This window comes from Eucyclogobius newberryi, unplaced genomic scaffold, assembly GCF_026437365.1.
Source record: "Eucyclogobius newberryi isolate DKJ021-1_F unplaced genomic scaffold, fEucNew1.0.hap1 SCAF_13, whole genome shotgun sequence".
Classification (NCBI taxonomy): domain Eukaryota; kingdom Metazoa; phylum Chordata; class Actinopteri; order Gobiiformes; family Gobiidae; genus Eucyclogobius; species Eucyclogobius newberryi.
The window spans coordinates 26,782,487-26,798,377 of NW_027315757.1; positions in this window are offsets into that span (position 1 = coordinate 26,782,487).

Consider the following 15,891-nt stretch of genomic DNA (forward strand, 5'->3'; position numbering starts at 1 on the left):
TCCTTTAAATACCAAGTTATTTAACAATAACTTTTTTTTTTGCAGTGCATTTGAGGCAAAGCATTGATCCTTCCTCCAGCACTTCCCCTCCCCAACAATTTAACAGGAGTAAAACTAATATTGTCTTTAATCAGATACAATTAGATCAGCAAGTTAAGATCTCCCCCCCAATTAAAACTCATTAGACCCTTAATGTCATTAGGAGAGACTTAAGCAACCAGCTTGAGAATGCAGCCCTCTTGTCACAAACAAAACACGTGTCTCTTTCTAGGTTTGCATTAGAAAAACAAGTCTGGACATTTCTTGCGATTTGGCAACTCAACCATCAACCTTTCATTTTTCACCTTTTGCTATTTAATCTCCCAAAGATATTCTTCATAAAAGTACAAACCTAAAAAATATCCAATTGTAGTCTTTTTCTGCCAATAAACTTGGATGACTAACTAAGGAATGTGCACATGACTTTCTGTCCAAATAAAAGCTTTAAAACTTTTTTATTGTGGTGTGAAAAATGTGGTCGAAATAACACCAAATCCAACTTACCAGACTAGTCAAACACATTACTTTTTTCACCAAATAAGGATGTCAATTTTGTCAAGTCACAGCATGTCATGAGTAATGAACAAAAGTATGTGACAAAGATTTCAACTTGAAATGATGAAGATGAAATATTTAATATTAATTACACCTTAATTCATTTTCTGAATAACGTTAAATTTCATTTTATTAAATTGGCTTGGATACAAAGACAGGAGTTGAAAGTCCGCTATGTAATTTTCCTGGTGAAGGGTCCTCCAGCTTCATGTTCCCAGGGCGTTATTACTTTGGCAAGTGTTACAAAATATGGCATTAAATCTATTGGTCTCCCTGGGGAACAGCAGGTATCAGCCTCCAGTTACAGTTACAGTTCAGATCTGTGGAGAGTCTGTGGAGAGAAAACTCTGCAGTTTGGTATGAAACACACCAAACTGCAGAGTATTCAAGTTCACCTTTGAGCTGTTGTCGAAATACAATGAGTGATGAATATTTGTTACAATTAGGAAAGCGAATACATCTCAGGTTTTTCTCATGTTGGACATTTGGAAAGGTGGGAGACCAAATGAAGGGGATTTTTGGGCGTGTATACACAATACACTCCTTTTTCATAGATAGTTTGTTTAGACAATTGTTGATGTGCAATCAAATTCGGATCCGGGCTAAAAAAAATTCTGGTCTGGTTAATTTGTGAGTATAAATGGACAAGATAGTGGAACAAAACCAAGCAGCCCATGCTGAGAATAAAAATCCGAATAAAAACAGTCTGTACAGAGATCGATAATGGGACAAATGACAAGCAGGAGCAGATCAAAGTCAGTTTTTTTTTCTATGATCACGTGAACTTTCTAGTGATTTCTTACAAAAATAGCAAAATATAAATCCAAATTGGACCAAGCAACAAAAACTGCTTTATATACTTAGATATAAGTCAGTGTTATCCCTCAATCATCCAGGTATTATCAGGACAATGCTTTTTTTTGTTTTTTTTTCTAAATCGAGATGTTGCGACAGCTACCCGGAAATAATTTTCAATCTGAAGGTCCTGGTCTAAGCAGCTAGATTAGTCCTGCTACAAGAGTGTTTTAATCTGAAACTTATCTGACTTTGTTTACCTGATGACATCGTTTTCGGTTGTCCTAGAGGGCAGAATTTTTTTTGGAGTGATAAATTCAATTAACTTAACTAAACTCAATGTCTCATTCATGATTAAGCAATTTTCATTGGTTTTTAATAAGAACATTTTTAAATTGAATAGGAAATCAATATTGCCCAGTCTACTTGAAATAACAGTGCTGGAAAGGCATTTGTTATGCCAGTGTTTTCTGCCCTACATTAAGCTCACTGTAGCCTTTAAACCTGCGGAGACAGAACTGCTGGGGCTTTATTGAATTTGTGGATCTGTGTCGTGCTCAAAAGCAGCGTATCATTGATTCTTGGACTCACTTTTTTCTTTCATTTTACCCCAAACATTGAGATAGCGGCACCTTGATGTTTATGTAGTGAAGGCGCACAGACACGGTGCCCTTACAGCAAGATGAAAATTCAAACCATCTCCAGTGCATTCCCCTTTTAAAGCTCTCGGCGTACTGCAGTATGCTTTTTCCTTGGGCATGTAAAGCACATTTAAATATATCATCTTACAAATACAGAGCAGTGATCCATTTGGAATGTACTGTAGAGTGCCTTGTACAGTAAAATTAACATTTATCCATACAAGCAGCTCCGTTTTGTAGATGGCAGGCCCTGTTAAATGCTTGCGTGACACCAATCAGCCATAATTACCTCTGAGGCTTCAGTTTTCCTCCCTCCTAATTGGCCTATGCTGTCAATCAACAGGTGATTTCTGCTCCGAATTGAACTAAAGGGAATGATAGAAGCAGCAATGGCGGGATAATTGAAAATAATTGAGCAAATTGCAGACTGGAGAAAGTTGGCTTCATCAGCACTGCAGGGGCATACTGTATGAGCATGTGGAGAGCGAGGGATCTTAATGATAATGAACAAAAACAGCAGCGTCCATTTTGGATCAAGCCCTGGAGGGATGTGCACTGGTCTCAAACTGTTTATATTCTGTGTGCTTCTGCTTTTAGAGTGCAAACCAGTCCACAACATCTTTCTGTAGAGGTGATGGTTTTGACAAAAATGAATACCTCAATGTTTTTGAGAATTTCCTGGTGATGATATTGCCAGACAATGGTATTACAATCCCTCTAAAACTTGTGATGTCTTGATTGAGGTTCAAGTACTACATACATGCAGAAAAGTCAGTGTCTACCCTTTACATTGCAAGTTTTAGTTATTTGAATTTTAAATCCACTTTTCTGCAGCCATTATTACTTTATTACCTTGTTCCTTGCACACATTTGCCTCTTGTCCAATGTAGAAACGTCAACAGTGCTTTGTTTCTCTGGGCGGATTGAAAACTGCTTTGTAGACTGTGTAAGATGAATTTCCTCTATGTAAAATGATACGAGCAGAAGGAGGTGCACAATTAATGGCAGCCTCCCAGGCAACTTCCGGAATAAGGTGAATATACTCAATATTCAACTATTTTGATAAAACAATCAAACCTTTACTTTATTTCTGGGTTAGTGTAGGTTTGTGCATGATAGTGGAAACTGGACTACTTCTTGGAAACCACTGTCTCACCTGTGCCAGCAGCTTGCACTACCCTGCTCAGCTATGATGGGCTCAGCTCGGCCTATCACTGCTCTGCCGAATCGTTTTAAACCCAGCCCGCAGCTTCTCCTTTCAGCACTTCAGCTCAAGCAGCCCTTTAACTGTGAGGCATGATTGCTAAACACTTATCCACTGAGCTGGTCCGCTAAGTGTAGTTGTTTGAGTTTTATTATCCATCTTTGCAAATATGTAACACTTTTATGTCAACAAAGGTACTTTTTTGTACCTCACTTTGATCCATGCCGTGATATTCGGGTTCCCTGTCCAAGTGGCTACTGGTTTGATTAAATTCAGACAAAGTGTAAAACATTATACCACGAGAAGAGCTGTTACTTTCTTGTGTTCTGAATAACGTTAGGACTAATGTTCTTTAAGTTCAGTTCAGTTATTTTTAACAAATGCTTTTCTTATCTCTGTCATGACAAAGAACATGGTCAGTCAGTTGGTCCAACCCTGTCACAAAAGTACAAAAGACAAGAAACTGGAAAACCATCAATAGTTAACATACTGTGTCATGGAGGTATTACTGGTTTTGCTATACTTGTAACTTAATTATATATTATACCTATTCTGCTTGTCAGTGGAGGTCAATACAATGTGATATAATAAAAAAAAAATATGAAAAGGAAAAATACGTATATACCTTTGATATAGGTGAATTCAAGAAATGTTCTGCAGTTCTATAGTGTGAACGTCTTTAAAAAAAATGATTTCATCTCCACCTGTAATAATAAAATAGTTCTACCTTTAAGTATTTGTAGTATCATCAGTGAAGTACAGAACATAATGTGTAATCCCTCAAACTTTCAGGCATGTTCTGTACAAGAAACATTATGTATAAAGTCAAAATCACTTAACGGGGACCAAACCCTAAATGAAACTTGATCAAGTAACAAATCATACAGAAATTGACCCAAAAAAAGGAATGGTCCAGTTTGTTTCCAGAATTGGTTCCGTCTGTTACTGTCGTGGAAAAAGTAATTGTTTGAGTTCAAGTCCCAGCTTTGAGCAAATAAAAATATGCACATAATATTCACTACAATATTCACTTGTTGTTGGCAAAACATCTACACGTTTCCTTACCAAATTCCCCACATTTAACACATGAAACAGTTCTCAAAATCGGTGTGAAATACTTTTGCATTTTCATCTTAAAGTGAATGTGTCACTTACTTTTGCTTGAGTAAGTTTTTGCACACACATGTACTTTTACTTAAGTAACACAATTCAGCACAGTAAAAATAGAAACGGAAGATCATAGGTTAAAAAAATAGCTGTGAACTAACTGCAACAAATTCTTATTAATTAAAAAACTGAAAAGTTAATTTGTGAACTTTACTATAACCTAACATAAATTTGTTGATTTTGCTATGTATTTTGAAATAGTATTATCAGTATTGGCAAATATTTGTTATCGGCCAGAGCTGCAAGACATAAAGAAAATCTCAAACAATTCATCTTGTAAAGAATAACAAAGTCTTAAGTGTGTCTACATAGACCAACCTCTTAAATCTCTTGCACCAGCCGTACCTGTACCCCATTTTGAGAACCTCTGAGGTTAATAAAACACTGTGGAGCTCTGAAAACAATTGAGATGAAAGCCGCAGCTCATCGCAACACGAATGACAAATGTTTACATCTTTCCACCAGATTTTCTTTACATACTTTTACACAAAGCATTTGAGCGCTGCAAGCCAGTTGTGAGTCACATAAATCATCTGAAAGCCTAAGAAATATCCCTGCTGTGGGTGGTTTTGTATATCAGATAAGGTACCAATACTGACAAGCGGGGGGGCTTAAGATTGTCCCTCACTTTCCATAGTTTGCTGTATCTTTCCTTTTTCTTCCTTCTGCTTTCCCCATCCTCAAGAGTTGCTTACCTTCCGACTGCTTAAAAAAACAAAAAAAAAGAACATCACTGCAATTTACATTTCCATATGCTGCCAGTGGCACCAGGGAGAGTGGATAATTGGGTTGAAAGTGGTGACGGTGAGAGGGGGATAGAAAAGAGATACAGAGAAAAACACACACAGGTCATAATAATGCGCTTTTCTATTTTTTGTCCAACACTTTCTCTCATCATTTTGTTGCACTGCTCTTAACCACTTGTGTAGCTGAAAAGATTTACCTTGGCCTCCTATTTGGTGTCTCTCTTAGCAGAATGAGTAGAGCAGCCTCCCCCAGTGCTCCCCTTTCAGCTCATCCATATTCATTCACACAGTCTCTCTTTCTCTCTAGCTATCCTTATTCTCTCACCATGTTACACACAGCATGATGTTAATATGCCAATTAGTACTAAGAGCAGATAATGGACTATGTCATAGTCTAAAAAAGCCAAAGAAACACAGACCAGCTGAAAGTTTGAGTGCTGGAGGTGATGGTTTTGGATGTCCCGGCGTGCTGTGATGTTTTGTAAGCGCTGTGTAAGTTAGCAATTTGCCTGAGTCCAGTGCGTGTCCGCTGACCACAGGTTAGTATCATAAAATGGATGTGCAGAGGCAATTTGAAGCCTACGAAATGTGTTTAGCCTTGTTGGATTCCTGCACTTTGTGACTTCTATTTACACGAATTATAATGTATGATTTTCCCCGAGAACACAAGGCATGTATACCAGTTATTTTGATATCTGGATTCAGTATATCCCAACAAATGTAAGTAACGTCTCAATTATAATAAATATACCTGTGTAAGCTTGCTGTGGTATTGTAGGTGTGTGTTTACTCATTTCCATATTGCCAGCCACATGGCCTTAGCAATTGACTTGTATCTAAAGAGTGGGAAACGTGACATTTTGTCAATTAAACTACAATGTTCAGCTGTATTTTCTTTGATAAGAGGGGTTAAAAGAAGCGTGTCCATATCCCTGATGACTTTGTGTACGAGTTTCCCTTAGCTTCAGAGACATGAAGACGTTCTCCTCACAGCAGGAAGGTCCTGGCCTTTGTATGAAGATGTTTGTACTTTGCTTTCTTCCTGGTTTTCACATACAACACATGCTGATTAGGTTGGCTCATATGTGGAGACATGCACAGCAGAGATGTGGGACTTCACCTCACTCACTTCACTCCTCACGCAAATCAAAAATTACAGCTAATGACTTGAGACTTGACTAGGATTTATGAGTTTCTGAGGGCGAAGACTTGAGACTTGGATTCTGACTCTGTTGTCCTTACCTTAAGGGTATCGGCTTCACAACCTCCATAATGATGGTTTTAAGGTCAATGTAGTTAAAGCTGTGAGAATTCTCAGTAGGGCCCACTGAGAGAGCACTGTAAAACAAAAAATAATAAGAGGGCTGGATCTGTGCCTCAGACTTGGATTCAGGTTTAAATGATAATGACTCCACGTGGACTGGGGCTCAATCCTCATTAAAATGACTCGGACTTGACTCAGACTTGGATTCATGCAATGACTCCACCACAGCTCTCTATGTCAGTGGTTCTCAAACTATAGCTCCTTCTGGTGGTACGAGGACATTTAGAGTCAATTTTACACACTTTGTTGTTCTCCTTTGATTATTTCTGGCTTTTAACTACAGGAGAAATCATATTTAAGTGGGTTTTGACCTGGTTTAGCCCTGATTAAGAAAATATTCCTTAAACAGACCTATTTTTTTTTGGTGGCATTAGATTTGAAGACCCCTGCTTTGTCCTCTGATATAAGCAATTGTATTGATTATAAAGCTCAAGCAACGTGTAGCTAAAACTTGTAGCTAATTTGAAATCTAACACATTTATAATAATCTAATAATAAACATAATAAATATTTTATAAAGCTTTTAATCATAAACAACGTGCTTTTGTTAACGATTCCACCAAATCTGCTGTTCTCTTTTTCACAACTGTAAATAAATGTGGCTTGTTCCTTGTGATTCAGGAGCTAATTTGTCAATCACTGTGGAATATAACGCTGCACGCCTCACTGTGAAAATAGGGAGGTGTTTTGCAAATAGGCCAAGGCAATATGTAAATAATAGCACTGCATAAACATGAATTCTGACTGGGAAAAATTGTCATTAATCAAACATGAGCTGCAACAAATTAAAATGTGCCAGCTGCATGAGTCCATTTTTCAGGCTTTTCAAAGAAGAAAACAAGAAATCTTTGGGCTGATGCTCTGTTGATAGAGCCTTATCAAGAAAGCATCGCCGTATTGCGAATATAAATGTAACTTGCTACAAAAAGATTTATTATTAACAATGATTCAAATTTTCACAGTCATGGTGCAGGCAGAATGAATTTATTCAGTGATAAAACGTACCCATGGCACAAAAGACGCTGGTACTACACAATACAAGACGCAGTGGCAGGATTTATCTAAGATGTTCTCTCATTTTTTCTGCTCCCCTGTGTAGTTTAACCAACGCCTTTATCTACACTTATCTGGGGCTTTTTATGTGTGCAAAAAGCAGCAAGGTAATTAGGATGTTGTGTTGTCAAATTGAACTTTGAAAGAGACAACTTTTTATTTGTATCATGGAAGGATTCGGTAAAATCATGTTTTTTTTTATGTTTTTCATTGTTCAAAACTGTGAAGGCAGTTATCATCAAAATTATGTAAATGGTATCCATAGTTAGCTTAGAATATGAAAAATTGTATGTGCAGAAGCAGAACCATATCTGTCTCCTCACTAATCTTTGCCCAAAAACAGTTGGTTACACTTAAAAAAGAACTAACATCATTGATTTTCTCCAAATTTGCTTATGACTTGACCTTGACTGACCTTCAGTCGAGGTCAAGAGTTAGGGCAATTGTCATCCTAACGTTTCTCATCTATTTTGAAATGGAAACAGTTGCAAATATAGAAACTACCTCTTTACTGTTTTGTTGTGAAATTGTGTCTTGGATTGCATTGCATTGGATTCTACTATACATTTAAAGGTACATTATGTAACATTTCCGGTGGAGGGTCATGAAAGTGGCAACAATAAACGTAATAGTTTGATGCCACACTGTGTAACAATCCCAGCACAGTATTAACATCTCCATAGAGACCAACATCACTATAAAATTACATAGTGCACCTTTAATACATGCCTGATTAACCATAAAGAAAAATAGAGTAAGTCTATTGATCCACACTATTTAAAATGACCTCCTTAATATGTATTAACAACCCCACTGTGCCCACTTTATACCACCAGTAAAATAAACCTATCGCAGGAACATTACTGTCATCGTATAATGGTACACTGTGTTGAGTTTAGCAAGTCTGTGTGCATTTAATCACTGTGTAGTCAATGATGTTGTTGCTAAGAGACAGGGGGTGTTGCACAACTGCTCGGGCCGCGCCAAGCCTCAGTAACTGCTGCAAATCCGCAAAACGTTTATTTTATTGCAAGCTGCCACCGGTCCTTTGTGCACTTAGCGTCGGTTTGCATACAAGACTCATGATTATACCAATCACTTCGACCTTGCTGAATAACATTACCACTAAAATTGCCTAGAAACTTGTGTGTCTGCTGTACACCGCTCAAAGTACATTATGCTTGCTGTTTATTGGCACATTGAATCAGACAGCCCATGAAGGTCAATAAAGTGGATTGGAGAGCAGTACAAGTCGAAGTGTGCTGTGTGACAGAGGCCTAAGCGATAAAGGCATTGTAGAGACCACTCTGGACTGCACTGCAATAGTCACATTAAGAATCATTATATGGAGAGACACTATGCTTTCACTAAACAAAAGCCTGGTGCAATTCCACTGTGATTTCATTTCTGGGATCTTTAGCGTCATGGGATTTAATGGTTGGAATTGTGTCCTGCATCTTGATCTCAGATACCTTTGGAAGAAAGAAGTGTTAAAATGGCCTGTGAGTCAGAAAAGTAATGAATGAATGATATATTCAGAGATTTGTTGATGGGTGTACAATCCTGTCCTGAATACATCCTGAATCAACAATGTCAGTGTCAATGTCTGTCCGTATTTAACTTTTGTTTCTCTTAAAGTTGGAGAGTACAGCCCTTGCTTATTTCCACGGAGATGTCTTTGCCTAGAATGGCATTAAACTTATATTTCTCCATGGAGACAAGCAGGTGGCGCCATTCTAAGAAAAGCAATAGCATCTCTGTAGAGACAAGTAGGTGGCAGACCTCCCCCACCAGAACGTTGCATATTGCACCTTTAAGCCACAAAGTTATGATTTGATGTGATTTGCAGTAGTTTATCATGTGTGTCAAGTTTAGCAGCGAAGCAGAACATTTTGTCCTCCAAACTGATGTGTTTTTTGGGGAAGGAACAACATGCTAGCAATAGTTATGACTTGTGTCTGTGTCTTGTGTCTGTGGCTAACATTCACACACAAAATTAGGCCTAAACCCAGAACTAAACCTGGGTTTGCATGACTAAACCCAGACATGTCTACTTGTGTTGTCACGATACAAACATAACATTACCACTAAAATTGCCTAGAAACTTGTGTGTCTGCTGTACACCGCTCAAAGTACATTATGCTTGCTGTTTAAAAAAAAATAAATTAAAAAAAAAAAATCATTCCTATACTAAGGAATACGCTTGATATTGATTCTGTGTTAATACCACATTTATAACAAATGCAATTTTTTCAGACTGTATTTTTTTATTGATACTACTTCCTCTATGTTACCATATATCATATACTACACTATACTAGACTATACTAAGACTCAAAACCATTCTGAAACAGTTCAAAAAAGGTCACATTTGTACTTTTTAGTATGATACTTCATCCTTCAAATGTGTCTAATTCAAACCAGGACAGCAAGACTTACCCAGGACCTCAAGTCAAGGATGAACCCAAATGATGCATGATTTTATTTCCAATAGACTTACAATACCACTGTGCAACTGCTCAGCTTGTATAACCACAGCCACTATAACTAGACTTTACACAACACTTCTAATGTACATGCCATCGTAACTGATTGGTACTTGCCACATGCAGAGTAACAGTATATTACACATGTACAAATAAAACCTGTGCATGTCTTGTTGTGACAGCTTTGTGACCTTTAGCTATTTTTAATTCTACCTGAAAGATTGAAAAAAGAAAAAAAGTCGTGAAGTGCAAATCGTCCTCTCTCTGACTCACTGCCTTCATGCTGATCCTCTCCTTGGACATTCAGAACTCATTCTTAAAAACTCATTCTCACCTCTAAGTATTTGTGGCATCGTGGGGATCAATTGGCCCACTTTTCTGTAGCTCCTGGTTTGGTCGCACTTTTTCATTATCTAAAGTTGCCCAGGAGAAACGTTGATCACTTAAAACTAATGAAAAAACATTACGCTGCCCTTTGAGATGCATTTAAATTCACGCTGGTGTAGTTAGATAGAGAACAGATGCTTCTTAATAAACTTAAGCTTATTTCCTTACAGTATTGTTGCATGGTTTATTTAATCAGCAAAATGTGAAATGTCAGAAATGTATTAGGATTTTTATGGGAATTATATACATTTACTGCCAGAAGATTTTGGCTATTTATTTACCAATCATATTAACAAACAAGCCATGGGTTTCAGAATGGTGAGAAATGATAACTGTTGCCATAGCGATAAACAGTTCAAAACAAAATATGAATTATTTTGAAGGGGAAAAGGTCCTCAAAATGTTGCATATAACATGAAGATGAAGATGAGAACAACTGCGTAGTTACCACATAAAGTTACTGTTGCTACTCAGTGTCTGTCGTGCCTTTTAACTCATAACATTCCATTTTTTCTAAATCCCTATAGCAACAATGAAGGAGAAATGTACTTCCAGAACCACAGTGAACTTTGAAGTGGACCCGGCTGTTGAAATTATTAACGTTCAGTACATTTACCTGAGTAACTTTTTTGTACTCCTACTTGAGTAACATATGAAGTAACGGTACTGTTACTTAAATACAAGTTTTGGTTCTTCTATCCACTGTGAGTAAATCTAAATTACAAAAACTTTATATTGACATTATTTGTTTTGAACATTTGTGTTTCTTGCACCGCTCCTTGATATATAATTTACCTTTTCCCATCTTTGTGCATATCCCTTGAAAACACCAGATATTGAGCATTATTTATAGTTTTGTCCTTACAATTACATTACTTGAATTCAATTATAAATCAGTTACGTCAAGACAGTGACTCTTATCAAATATTTATTCACTCTTACTTGAGTAAATTCTTGGACCACTTTGTACGTTTACTTATATTATTTTGAAATAATGTTGGCTGTTCTACCACCTCTGATCACGTTTACGTTTGGTGTCAGACTTATTTTGCGATTATTTTCAAACCAGACTATTTTATAAGAAGAACAAACATGTTATATCTGAAAATGAATGAACTTAAAATACACAAAACAGTCAAACGTGTCAGTATTTACTCTTACTTGAGTAAATTCTTGGACCACTTTGTACGTTCACTTAAATTATTTTGAAGTAATGTTGGCTACTCTACCACCTCTGATCACGTTTACGTTTGGTGTCAGACTTATTTTGCGATTATTCATAGTTTCATAAGAAGAACCAACATGTTATATCTGAAAATGAATGAACTTAAAATGCACAAAACAGTCAAACGTGTCAGCGCTGCGTGGTGAAATAGCCTGTGTTTGAACCGCACCTTGTTCAGTCACGTGACGCGTCTCCCACCTGAAAATAAAAACACCGTGGAGTGGGCGGCCGTTAAGCGATACATCTGTCCTCTCTGAGTACGAGTGGTGCTTAAAAAAAAAAAAAAAAAAAAAAATACCTATAATGTATTTGCGGTTCTCGGAGTCTGTGTTTGCGCACGAGGGCGATGGAGGCGCGCGCGGACGTGACGGGCCCGTTGCACGCTGGGCTGCTGCACACGCGCGCGGGGAGCGAGTGAGTGAGTGGTCCTGATGAGAGAGTGTGTGTCCTGACGAGTGTGTGCGCTCCTGCTCCTGCTGCTGCTGCTGCTGCTGCTGCTGCTGCTGCTGCTGACGACGAGGAAGAAGAAGAGGAGGAGGACGTGACCTGGACGAGAGGCTGTGGCGCCAGGACGCACGGGACCACGGCGGATGCGCGGCGGATGAGACGATCCACGGACGACCCCCGACGATGGACAGTTCGAGCGCTGAAGCTGCTTGCGTGAGGATGAGGACTTTATAGGTTGCTCCTGAAAGAGACACTGGGCCGGTTTGTTTGACGCAAGCGGGTTGAGAAAGTGACAAACGAGTGTGACGCGGGGTACGGACGATCTCAGCCGTCCCCAAGTTCAAACTGCAGCCGCATTTGTCGCCCCCCTGTGCGCGCGCAAACAAAAAGAATAATGTCGTTTTTGTCTGTTTTGATGCCCGCCGGGGCGCATATTCTCCAGACTTTACTCAGACCGTAGGGATCCTGCCCCGCGACTTGCTTGCTCTCTTTTTTCTTTTTTTTCTTTTTAGATTCATCTTAAGGGGATTTTGTCCAATTCTCCAGCTTAGTTTGCCTAATATGCGCCTTATACATTTTTAATTCGTATGCATCCGCAACCGGAGAGGAGAGACGCGAAGGGGACGCGAGGAGCAGCGGCAAGAATGACGGGAGCACACTGAGCCAAAGAAGAGGACAAGGACTCAAGGTAGGAACCGTGGCTAGTGTTTATGAAAACCGTGTCATATGCTCCACGCTGGCTTTTCCCTCTCGGACTGCGTGAGGTGTCCGCGCGTGTAAGCCGATTTATCCACTGATATTTCATGCGTTGACAGATGCGGAGCTCATGTTTGCGCCGCGGATATGGCAGTCACTACGGATTTAAATCGCGTGCGTGAAGCTCTAAATTACTCCGATTGAGCGCGTCCGTTTGTCGGCCTGTGCGTAACACCGTGAACCCCGAGGAGGGAACGAGCGGGGTGAAAATAGTCATTGGTGGGTTCTAAAAAGTGACAAGAGAGCGAATGAAATATTATCCCGTTACCGCAGCGTCCTTTTAGAAGACAATGCGTCCCGGGATGCTTTACCGTTTACATTACCAAAACCCACATTACTCAACTCCATCTGGCCCGGCTACACCATTAATCTTTATGTCCTCACATCATCACCTCCAGTCTGTGGGACCCAAGGGCTTTGAGCGTAGGACACTGTGCAATGTGTTCCACAAAATCACACGCAGCTTGTCCACAGTGCAAGTTATTATTCTACGTGAAGTGTTGGTGTAGTTTGAGCATAAAGGCACAGATGAGCCGGCCATACTGCACCCATATGTGCTTGGCTTCATGAATATAAAAGCTGTAAGCCCTGGTTTTGAATTAAGTCCCAGTTTAATAACCAAAACTGCAATAAAACACGTGCATGATGATATTTCGGTAAAAGAAATGAAGTCGTCTTTGTTTTCCTGTTATTTTAATAAAGTCATCTGGAAGAAAACCTAGTGAGGAATATAGTGTTTGTGCTGGTATAAGCCTTTTCCTCGTATCAGCGGATGCATTGTGTTTGTCCTGCCAATTCTGGGGCCGAATGAAATTCAAATTCTTCAGGTGGTAAAACAGCAATATTGCAACTGTCTGATTGTGTTATCTGGGCATTCAAGAAGTCCAACTTGGAATTGGTTTACTGCCAAGCACTCTCCCTGGGAAGACAGAAGGATTTATTTCCCCCTTGTCTGTGTGTCACATCAACATCAGAAAAATTATTCTCGCCTTTCACTGGCTGAATAATAGTCTTACATTAGCATGGTATTAATGGGCGTCATACTTTTTAATAACTCGCTAATCATAATGAGATTTATTTCAGGCAGTCTTGGCAACTGAAAGGCACCACAGTTGTTGGTTTCAACAACTGAATTGTTCGGTGGAAGGTGCAAGCTGTGAGGAAAATAATCTCTGTGGATGCTGTTGGAAAGCTTTTGCACAACCAAAATCACTTTAATTCTTTCTCGTGTTTTCTTTTGGAGTTTCTTCAAATTTGCTTTTGAATGTTTAAGATTAGCATGTTGGAATACGTGTCTGATTTTAAACTGTGTAAAAAAAAAAATTGCGTGAATGGATTCCTCTCTAGTCATAAACGAAGGGCCCAGAATAAAACGAACCATTTGGAATCAAGTTCTTTGGTGAGATATTTGTGCTTGAAAGGCCTCTAGGATTTTAGTTTCTTCAATTAGTGAATATTGTGTGTTTGCCTTTGTGAGGGTCTCAGCTGTGCGTCTTGTTTCCTGTTCAGGCTTTTTTGCACTCTTAGCATCCCCCATAATTAATTTTTCCCAACCCAACTAGGACATCTTAATGAATATGTAAGTAAATCAGCAGATAAGATAAAGCAGTGATATGAATTTTAGAACATGACCTATGCTATTTCACACCCTGAGGCAGCTAACATGTTGCTTATGCCAATTCAAAGGAAGTAACACATAGATTTCATTTTCCCAACGTTTCCCTTCTTCTCATAACACAGATTTAATTACAGACCGTGTTAACTGCTGCTGCTGTCGGTAAATATTGCTGATTTTGACCTTTGCATGGAAATGTGTCCTTAACCTGTGAAGAAGGACATTGACAACCTGTTCAGTCAGAAATCAAGGAGGCGCTAGAGGGCTTTGGGTAAGAAATGAAAAGAATTATAATCAAATAAATAATAATACATTTGTTCACGCCATTGTTGAAATGAAGAGATTGTGAATTTGACCAAGATGGCAAAACAATGTAAATGTGAAGCAGTAATGACCTAATGAACTTCAATAAAACATATTTCTTGGAACAAAGACTTGTAAAAATATAATGATGGAGCCAGTGTTAGTTCTACGCTGTTAGTCCTACGCAGTGACCCTTATGTTTTATCATCCTGCAACATTCTTTATATTACATACATAGAAACTAAAATACAGTTCAAAGACGTTGGAGCGAATGCAATAAAATGCCGTTATAAGCACGGTAATGTGTGAGACATATCGCAATGAATGCAGCGGTAAAAGCAGCATTAATACGATGATAATATATTCATAAATGTATTTTTAACAAATTATTTAAATTAATTATTATTACATTATGATTGTATAGTGTCAGAATGCAGAATACTATACAATCATAATGTAATAATATTAATTTCCATAATTGCTACTCAAAAGGTATTGCTTTTATTTACCAATGTATTATAATTTGTTCGTTGGATTGTAGTCTGGGTGCAGTGCAATCATGCAAACTGCAGCTATTGTTTGCTCATATATTCACATTTGTTTTACATAAGAGCACTAAATGGATGTATAGTGTATGCCTGCACTCTGCACTATAAATGCTCTCATATCATCTTCCCATGCCTCGCTTATATTCATGTTCTAAGATAAATGTCGCCTTGCTGTGAATGGCTGGAGCTGCAGCACATCATATTCTAATTATGGCTTTAACCTCATCAGTGCATTTTGACGATGAAGATTTACTGATATGATCTCTCTGATTACAACTCCTAGTCTCACTTTGCCACCACACTCCGGGTCTCTCATGGTTCATTGAGCATTGTAAGATATATTTTGATTAATAAGGTCCAACTCCCAAATTAGTTTATAGTCTATCCGTAGATTATTTGCAATTATAAGCATAACATTTGCTCCGACACTGCGCTTACAAGTGACATGCGTATAGCTTTAATCATCATTAGTGTGTTGATTTGAGAAGAGCTATAATACTAATGCTAGAATTAGCTGCTGTTTATTTGAATGACGACTTTTGATTTAATGACACTTTCTATAAACAGCAATCATTTTCTACGTAGTTATGGTTGGATGGA